Below are 9,045 nucleotides of genomic sequence, written 5' to 3' on the forward strand. Positions count from 1 at the left end.
TATATGTGTATACAGTTGTAAATATCAATAAATAAATTATTAAAAAAAAAATCTTCCTTCCACTCCATATAAACAAAATATGTATTTATTCAACCTTTAATTTATTATTATAATTTTTTTAAAATTTTTAAAGTATTAAAACTTCAATAAAAAATATTCAATAAATATAACTTAAATTGAACAACTCGCAGGGGCTCTAAATCACCCACAACGGGGATTGAAGAGACCTATAGTTTTTTTTTTAATAGTTTAAAATCTTAAACCCTAGCCTTACAAAAAGTAGTTAGACAAATTTCGAGAAAATCTGATCAATTTTATTATTACAACTAGTGTAAATTAGTAAATTAAAACAGATTAAAATTAGATTAAATTAAAATGCAAGAGCAGTTTTGTTTGTCTCGACAAGGTACTAATATTTTTTATTTACTTTTTTTTAAATACAAATCGTGTCTTATTAATCTAATCATTTCTCGTGAAGAAAAATCGACGAGTATAATTTCTCTTTAAAATATAGCATCATTCTTATTCATTGCAATATCTTTAAAAAACAAGGATCTGAAATAGAAATCCCAACGTATAATTGGATACACTACTCATTTCAGGCCCTTGTACACGCTAAAAATTTTATCGTTCGAAATAATACCATAATTACACAGATTGGACAAAATCCGGCTAGTAGCAGCTGGTTCATCGACTAGAAGAGTTCTCTTGAGCACTAAGAATTTTACGAGCCGGGAAAAACCGGCCGGTTTTGTGTCGGAGGTTTGGTCCGGATAAGAAAACATTTGCACACAAGCCACTTCTCTAGTTCCTCCACGTAGAACGGTCATACCGACATAGTTACTATATTAACAAAAAAAAACGTGTAAAGCGGGCATTCTTACATCTCTATTTTAACATTTACGGACAGATAAAACTTTTTCAACTACTGAGTGATATCTAAGAAATGCCTTTGATGAACACAACAATTGATTAAAAAATTGTCTTTAGCGGTTAAATCAAAATACTATAAATAAATGCTCTCTTTTTTTTTAGATTTAAACACAAACTCGGATTCCAGTAATTTGGATGTTTTATTAAAAAAATTTTGTTCCAAAATTAATAATTATTTACGTGATGATATAACATTTGAATTTCTCAAGCTATAAAATTAATTGACGTCAAAATTGAAACGAATTAAAAAATTTAAATTTAGATAATTGTTAGCGATTATTTTCGGGCCGGTAAAATTCATTGCATGTGCAAGAGGTTTTCCTAAGTATATATTTGTTCTTACAGAACATTCGTTAGTTATTTAAATATTTTTTGAGTATTTAATAAAATAAAGTCATCTAAAAATTAAAAAAAAAATAAATGTACGTGTATACATCTAAAGACACTCCTAAGAACCAATAATCATAGTTATATCTAAAATTGGTTCTTGAGAATGTTCCTTCGAGGTCGTTAAATGAAACGTTAATGGGAATCCCGCTATACAGGCTGGACTGCGAACTAAGGTCATTAAATCCTTACTGGGAAAAACTGAATCATACTTCCTCCCATAATTGGAAATAAAAAGTTAAGAAGGCGATAAAAATATATATAATTGTAATTCCAAGAAAAATCAGTTGAGGAAAAACTGTACGGAATAATTTTTACTACAAAGTTTGATTGAAAAGCAATCTGCTTGCTGACGATTTCGTTGAAGGGAAGCGAAAGTTTTCTGATTCATTATTGCACAACTTAGACATCTAAAAAAAAAATTGTCAGATATCGATTATTGTAATCGATATATTTACTGAATGTATCATATCTACTAGCTGATATGGTATATTCCTGCAACTTTATCCTTTACAATAAGGCTTGCACCAAAGTTTTCAACCAGCATTAATGACTTTAACTATAGCACGATAAAATATAAAGTAGTTTTCATATATGTCTATTATTTTTTTTTACTTTATCTTTACGCTTTGTACAAAACTAAAAAGGTTATTGTGCTTCTGACCATACCTTGGTACCTCCAGGGTCATGAGATCGGACAGGCTATTCAATGCCGCAGAGGAAAGGATACTCGACAATGCTTATAAGCAGGCTTTTCGGTTAATTCAGGCTTAAAACCGTTTTGTTTTAGGGTTTTTTTTTTTAAAGCATAAAATAATATATTATAATAAAAAATTATTTATTGGTATTTACGACAAAAAATCAATATTTTACTAAATATAGAACATCAAAAACACGAAGAACGCTCATATCACTGATGAAGGACTTAAAACTAGCTTTATCATTTCTGAACAAAGAAATGGTAATTAATTAGGGATAATTTATGTTTTATTTATAAAATATATATATTTATTTTATCAGTTTATACTTATATTTGTTCACAAGAAACAATCAAGAAAAAAATTTATATATCTTAAAAAACGGAAATCACGCACTAACATTAACAAAACGCAGGGCATTATTTCACCAAAATTACGACCTTGACTCTCCAGTATATAATTTTAAATGAACTTCCAATTCCTTTTGCCAAATACGTGAAATAGTTTAAATGTTCTTCTAAATATTTTTTACTTTAATAAAAAAAAGTCTAAACTATCTCCAAAAAAAGAAATTTAATCTGTGTAAATCAGTCTTAAGTTCTACCATAACATATGCTTGACCCATATATAGCTTCACTAATTCATCTAAATAAAAAAATAAAAGTTTTCTAAAAGAAATGCCTTACATGTTTTACGTAACTATTCATATTATAACTGAAATGAAAACTGAATTAAATGTTCTTCCATGCGCGAATATATTTACAAATTAATTCATCATTTCATTCAATTTTCCTCCCACTCATTAAACTCTTTTATATCTATACTAATCTGTACTATCTATAATTAAACATTAATTATACAAAAACAATGACTCCCAGATATAAACGAAAGCGAACCAAATATAAATATATATATATACTGTTTTACATATTATCAATGACACTCTTTATTTTATTTCATTTTCAAAACAGTAGTGGTTTTTTTTCCACCCAGTTTATTTTTACAAATGTACAAAATATATTGGTTAATACATTTTAACATCTATGAAATAAAAATATATGTATATAGATAAAATATATTTATAAAATGAATTGTACTGTCAAAATCTCTGAGCAGAAAAATTTCTTTTCGGAAATGAATGTTTTATAATGACGACAGTTGATGAAATTAAAAAGGTTTTCTTAGAAATAGTGGATAATGAAAAAAAAAAAATTAAACGCGTAAAATAAGTTAGATCTTAATTTTAAAAAATCAAAAAAAAATCGTATATTTCTTTGTGTTTTATTTTATTTATATTAAATTTGAACAATAAAAAACATTGGTAAAATTCGTTGTTTCAGAGCATGTACTACATATTCACAATAACTCCAGTTCCCAATAACACCTTTCGAATGATACGTAGGAGAGATTTTGTCATATCAAATAACACCATGAAAGGTCAGAAAATGAAACTCTGAGTTCTGCATTTTATAAAGTTCAACATTTTTTTTTTTTTTAGATTTTGATCTTTTTTATTAACCACATTTAAGCTTAAAATTAATTTTTTAATAAGATTCAATTTTTTTTTAAAATACAAATCTCAGTTGAACACATATAATAAAGTAGCATTCGGATATTTTATTTTAGGGTTATCATCTTATCTACTTCTTACTGAACTAGATTCGAGAGTTATAAATTCACGTAAAATCCCTCATCCATCTACTACTAAGTTTATACAAGCCAGCTGCATCCTTCGTTATCTCTTATCAGTTCTATGTCTACTTATGTTGGTTTGTTCTATTAAAGTCATAAAACTGATAAATCGTATGAAAAAATATTTAAATCAAAACAAACACAGCCCTTAAAGAATGATGTTAAAACTGAATGATTAAAATAAACCACAAAGAAATCACCTTCACCCTTCGTCGTAAACCTACAGACTGTTCACAATAGCCCTATCGAACAGATCCGCTATCGTAAGACATCTGGTCAAATGTCTAACCTGGGATCCTCACACAAGACTAAAAAGACAGAAAAATGCACGTAGATTACAACCTTCCAACTTATTAAAAAAAAAACTGATTGATTTTCATGACTGTAATAAGGCCAGCCTGGACTTACAGAGTTGAGCCAATAGAGTTCAATAAAGCCATTGAATCCTTCTCGTATCCATTCCTTACAAATAAAAATCCCTTCCTAATAAATAAAAGTCCTTAATGTTCTATATGTAACCGATCTTGCCCGAACTAGATATCAATCCTTCCATTATAAACTCCCTAAACACATATACCACATGATTTCTAACCTTGCTTCCTTTACCATTCCTCATAATTTTTCCAGGCACACGAAATGAAGATGGGCTCGAGACCTTCTAATATAAAAATGTTATTGGAGTACTACTAATGGGTAGTTTCTTTACAGATCTTTGGCATTTTTTATTAATCACTTTTCCTTATTGTTTTAATACAGTTGTAATTATCAAGAAATAAAATAAAAACAATGGTACATTCAACCGAAACAACATAGTTTAGACTCTATTAAGAAAACTGAATTGTTTAACTTAAAAAAAAAATTATTTGAAAAATTTAGAGCAAGGAAATTTTCGCGTCCTTGTAGAGTTGTTTTTAAAAACATTTAGGTCAATTCATCTCTCAGTCTATGGTAAATGCTTATAACTAAGAAGAAGAAATAAAAACAAAAAATATAACTACATTTCCTTGTAAATCTTGATTAAAAAAAAATCTATATTTGATTTTTATAATATAACAATATACGTTTTATTTTTATTGCTATGCTATACGTTAGCAAAGTAAAATTATATGAATATAAAAAAAAAGAAGAAAAGAAACCATGGAGGTCTGAGAGACCTTTAAGGATGAAAATTCTTTGAAATATCCTTGTAGGAAGTTCATTTTTAAGGACATCATTAATAAATTAGCATTACATATTAATAAAATTAGAATTAATTAATTAATTAAAGGAAACATTTTCTGAATGGGACTAGTGTACTACACGATTAGTTGTGTTAAGCTGTGAGATTATTCGAATTAGTGCATAGATATAACAATTGAAGATTATTGTAAACACAAGACTAATCAGTAGCAAATTACCTTCATGGATATTAAATAAATAATGTTATGTTTGAATATTAATTATAAATTTTAAAAGAAGATAAAATTTTTAAGCATGTTTTATCCTTCTTATGTTTACGTTCCTTAAATTAAAAAAATAATCAATAAATCAAATAAAATAAAAATAATCATTGAAAATGTTTTTACTACAGAATGTTATGACAACAACAATATTTATTGTTATAAATACTAGGAAATAAAATAATTTTTTTTTCAGGTGGGTTTTTTTCAAGCAAAGCAGTGGTATGCCATCACAACTATATCTTATAGTTCAGTCAGTATTATTTATTAATCAAAATAAATAATTTTAAATTAAAACATGCCTCAATGTTTCAAAAGCAATTAATAGTAATTAGTATAATTTAGTAATTAATTATTCTGGTTAAATTAGTAATTAATAGTTAATCCTAGAAGCTCCAATTGATTCCAATATTGTCAATCATTCCAGCTAATTATTTCTAAAAAAAATTATTTACACGATCTTTTTGGATATGAAATTAAATATATTTACAATGTTTGAATGTATTTAATTCTAAAATTTTTATTATTCTTAGTCCTTCAAGTATTTTGATTTTCAGAGTTAATAAAAATCATATCTATGTGATTAAAAATACAAAACACACATATATTATAGTTATAAGATACAGTAAATAGAACATACCTGAGAACTAGACACCTGCCCGTAGTCTGGAACAACTATACACCTTGAACTGTCGGGCAGAACTGACTCAGGTGGGAATTGAGAGAGGGTAGTTTACCCCCACTTCAGAGTGCAGCACCTGTAACTACTTTCATCAAAGATATTTTACTGCTTAATTTGATAGTTTTTCATTTAATTAATTCATTCAATTTTATCTTTTCACGGCAAGTTGGAACGTAATCCATTTTTTTTTAAAAAACTTGTATTGGTTTTACTCCCTCAAATACTTTGAGATAAAAGGATCATTCACTTTTTTTTATTTTAAAATATATATTATTTATTTGTTTTGAGTAAAATTTCTTTAGCTATTCGGGCACAATACTACGTGATAAACGTATGATTGAAAATTAAATTATAATCAATTGTAAAATAGAACGGAATAAAAAAAATTAATAAGGGAAATTCATTCGATTGTTATTATTAACAGGATGCATTTTTTTATTTCACTCCCTTTTATTCTGTGAGGATACACATTTGCCAAAAAAATGGCAAATTCGCGCATGAGCAGGCGTGTGGAAGGAGTATTTGGACCAATTGGAACAAGTTGGCCTGAATTTTTTATCTTGGGCGTCACTTTTTTTGGGGCAAAAAACAATAGGCGTTTGGGAAAGCGCTTTTGCTGCTTCCTCACGTTAGAGCTAATTATTGTTTAATATCTTTTAACAGATATATTACTTGTTCTCTTTGTGTTCTAATTAATTAAAGAATTTCCTCAAACTTCGAGATCAATCATTAACTCTAGTTTAAGATTGTATACTTCAAAAATTTATCAGTTGTTAAGTATAAATTGTTTTAAATCTTGTCAACCAGCTGTACTGGTATATTTTTTCTATAAAATAGCACAAATATACATTAATAAAGACAATTATAACACACGGTAAATTAGTGATCTTCCAGTAATATTGTTTATATTCATAATCGTCATAAAATTAAAGGTTTGTAATATTTTGTGATGTCAAAACAAAAAAAAAAATCGCATAAGAAAGCAAAATATGTTTAAGCCTTAACTGGTTAAGGCTTTTGACTACTTTATTTTGGTTACTTTTTAGAATATAAATATACTGCTCTCTCGATTATGTTCTTTCCTTGTTTTCCTTCCTCCTCCTTTCTTCTTATTAAGCTTAATAATACTTAACTTATAAAAATATAAATATAAAATATTCGAAATTTTTCATGTCAGAAAAATGGATATATAGCAAAAGTATACTGTTGAACGTTTCTAAAATTTAAATTTCTGTAGAAGTTAATGATGTGATATATATAATGCTATTTTAAAAACTATCAAGATTGGTCCTTATAAATCTTAATATATAAACACACATAAAAATATAATGATTATTTTGAAACTTTGTGTTTGTATCTCAGGAGTGAAAAACAATTAAACAAGATCATAAGACAATAAAACAAAAGAATGTAAGATGAATTATTTTTTACTAATACTGCTTTGAATCTCTGCATGATGTCTGACCTGAGTTCTTGCGCCTGACCTGTTGGTACATACCTGTATATGTTAATAGCTGTACTTGGTTTAATGATGGTTCTACTTCGGTTTTTTTGGAGTTGAAAATATTTTTCAAATACACGTATATCTGTAGCAGAGACTTCATAGTAGTAATCAGAAAAATAAAGATTTTCGTGTCTCGGTTACAAATGTCTTATATTTAAAGAAGTCCAAGGTCTTTCGGTGGAACTGGTTATATAGAATATAGTCTTATTGAAGTCTGTTCACGTCTGTATAAAAAAATCATATAACGTAATCATGTTAGATCATGCTGTTGTGCTTGCTAAACAAATAAATCAAATGAAGACTACGAAAAAACAAACTACATTTTTACTTTCTGTTAACTATGTATGGAATATATAATAAGGAAAAGTATTGCGATCGTTAAATATTTCGAAATAGATTTTAGGACGGAAGTTCACGTTTTGAAGTCTTGTAAAATAGTATTTGTGAGCGTTATCAGTGTCTAGCCCAAAAATGATCTTACGAAAATTAAATTACATATTAAAAGCATTTATGCTCCGGGATTATACAGTAACTTTTTCGATAGAATAGACTGATCCTTGGAAAATTGTTTTGTTTTCATCTTTTTCTGGAATTTCCAAAAAAATAGCCCTTAATTACCTTAATAAGTAATTAGAACTTATAAATGAAAAACACTCTTCCTTGTTTAAACTTTTTATTTTATATCATTATTAAACAAAAATAACGCAATGCTATCTCCTATCCTAAATAGAAAATCCAAATTAAAATCAGAAATAGCTATTCATATTTTTGAAACATTTCTCATACCATTGCTGATATACGGCTGTGAAGTCTGGGGAGCGATATCCTTTACGAAAAGGAAAAAAATTACAATCTTTTCAATATAAAGTCATTCATAAAGACAAGGTTTGTAAGAAACAGCCAATTGTATCGAGAATTACATATAGACAATAGAGGATTACATCAAAAAAAGGTTCATGAAGTTCCACTCCCAGTTACCGACAGCTAAAGCAGCAGTGACCTACAACTTGAGAAACCCAACCACAACCCGAAGACTGAAGCCCAGACTGCTGCAGGACATCCTGTTATAAATTCTATATTATTGTCACTCTAGAATTTTATTTTATTTTTATTTATTTTTGTTTCTCTTCATATTTTTTTTTTTTTTTAATTCAATTTCATTTTTCCTTGAGAAATCAATTATATATTTATCTTGTTTAATCCATAAATGTCATTGTTTTCTATATTAATTTTACTTTTATCTTTTATTAAATATTATTATTTTAATCCATTTATGTTATCTGAATTTTTTGTTTTATTTGTAACATTGTATATACTTAGGGGTGTCTTTTGTATGAGACTATACCCCCCTATAATCAATCAAAAAATGTACCTCTTACATTAACCATATAAGGCCCACCAGGCCGATCTAGTATTAAATAAATAAATAAAGTAAAAAATCTTTCTCTAAGGTACTTTTAATTTTTTTTATTTAAAAAAAAAAGTTCTCAGTTTTAGAAATAATAAACAATGTTTAAATACAAAATATAATAAAGAATATGATATAATAATGAAATATAATTAAATAAATGATAAAAAAATGTAAATAGAGACATCCGTTTCGAACGGGAAATGCCGAGACCGCACGATCATTCCCGATTGTATTACAGCTTCGTTATCTTTTTTAGACAGTTTATTGGTAAAAAATATATATATGTTCGCCATTCCTTT

The 9,045-nt window shown here is 27.3% G+C and overlaps 1 protein-coding gene across 1 annotated transcript in view; it reads right to left on the bottom strand.

Moving 5' to 3' along the window:
• The window catches only part of LOC106691169 (uncharacterized), a 37,187-nt gene extending 31,317 nt beyond the window's left edge, over nt 1–5,870 (bottom strand). Inside the window, exon 1 of the mRNA XM_014436845.3 lies at nt 5,790–5,870. The gene's annotated coding sequence lies outside the window, so the exon portion shown is untranslated. The remainder of the gene's footprint in view (nt 1–5,789) is intronic.
• Between the last annotated feature and the right edge of the window lie 3,175 nt (nt 5,871–9,045).

Source organism: Halyomorpha halys, unplaced genomic scaffold (assembly GCF_000696795.3).
Source record: "Halyomorpha halys isolate HHAL.00 unplaced genomic scaffold, Hhal_1.1 Scaffold2128.1, whole genome shotgun sequence".
Taxonomy (NCBI): Eukaryota; Metazoa; Arthropoda; class Insecta; order Hemiptera; family Pentatomidae; genus Halyomorpha; species Halyomorpha halys.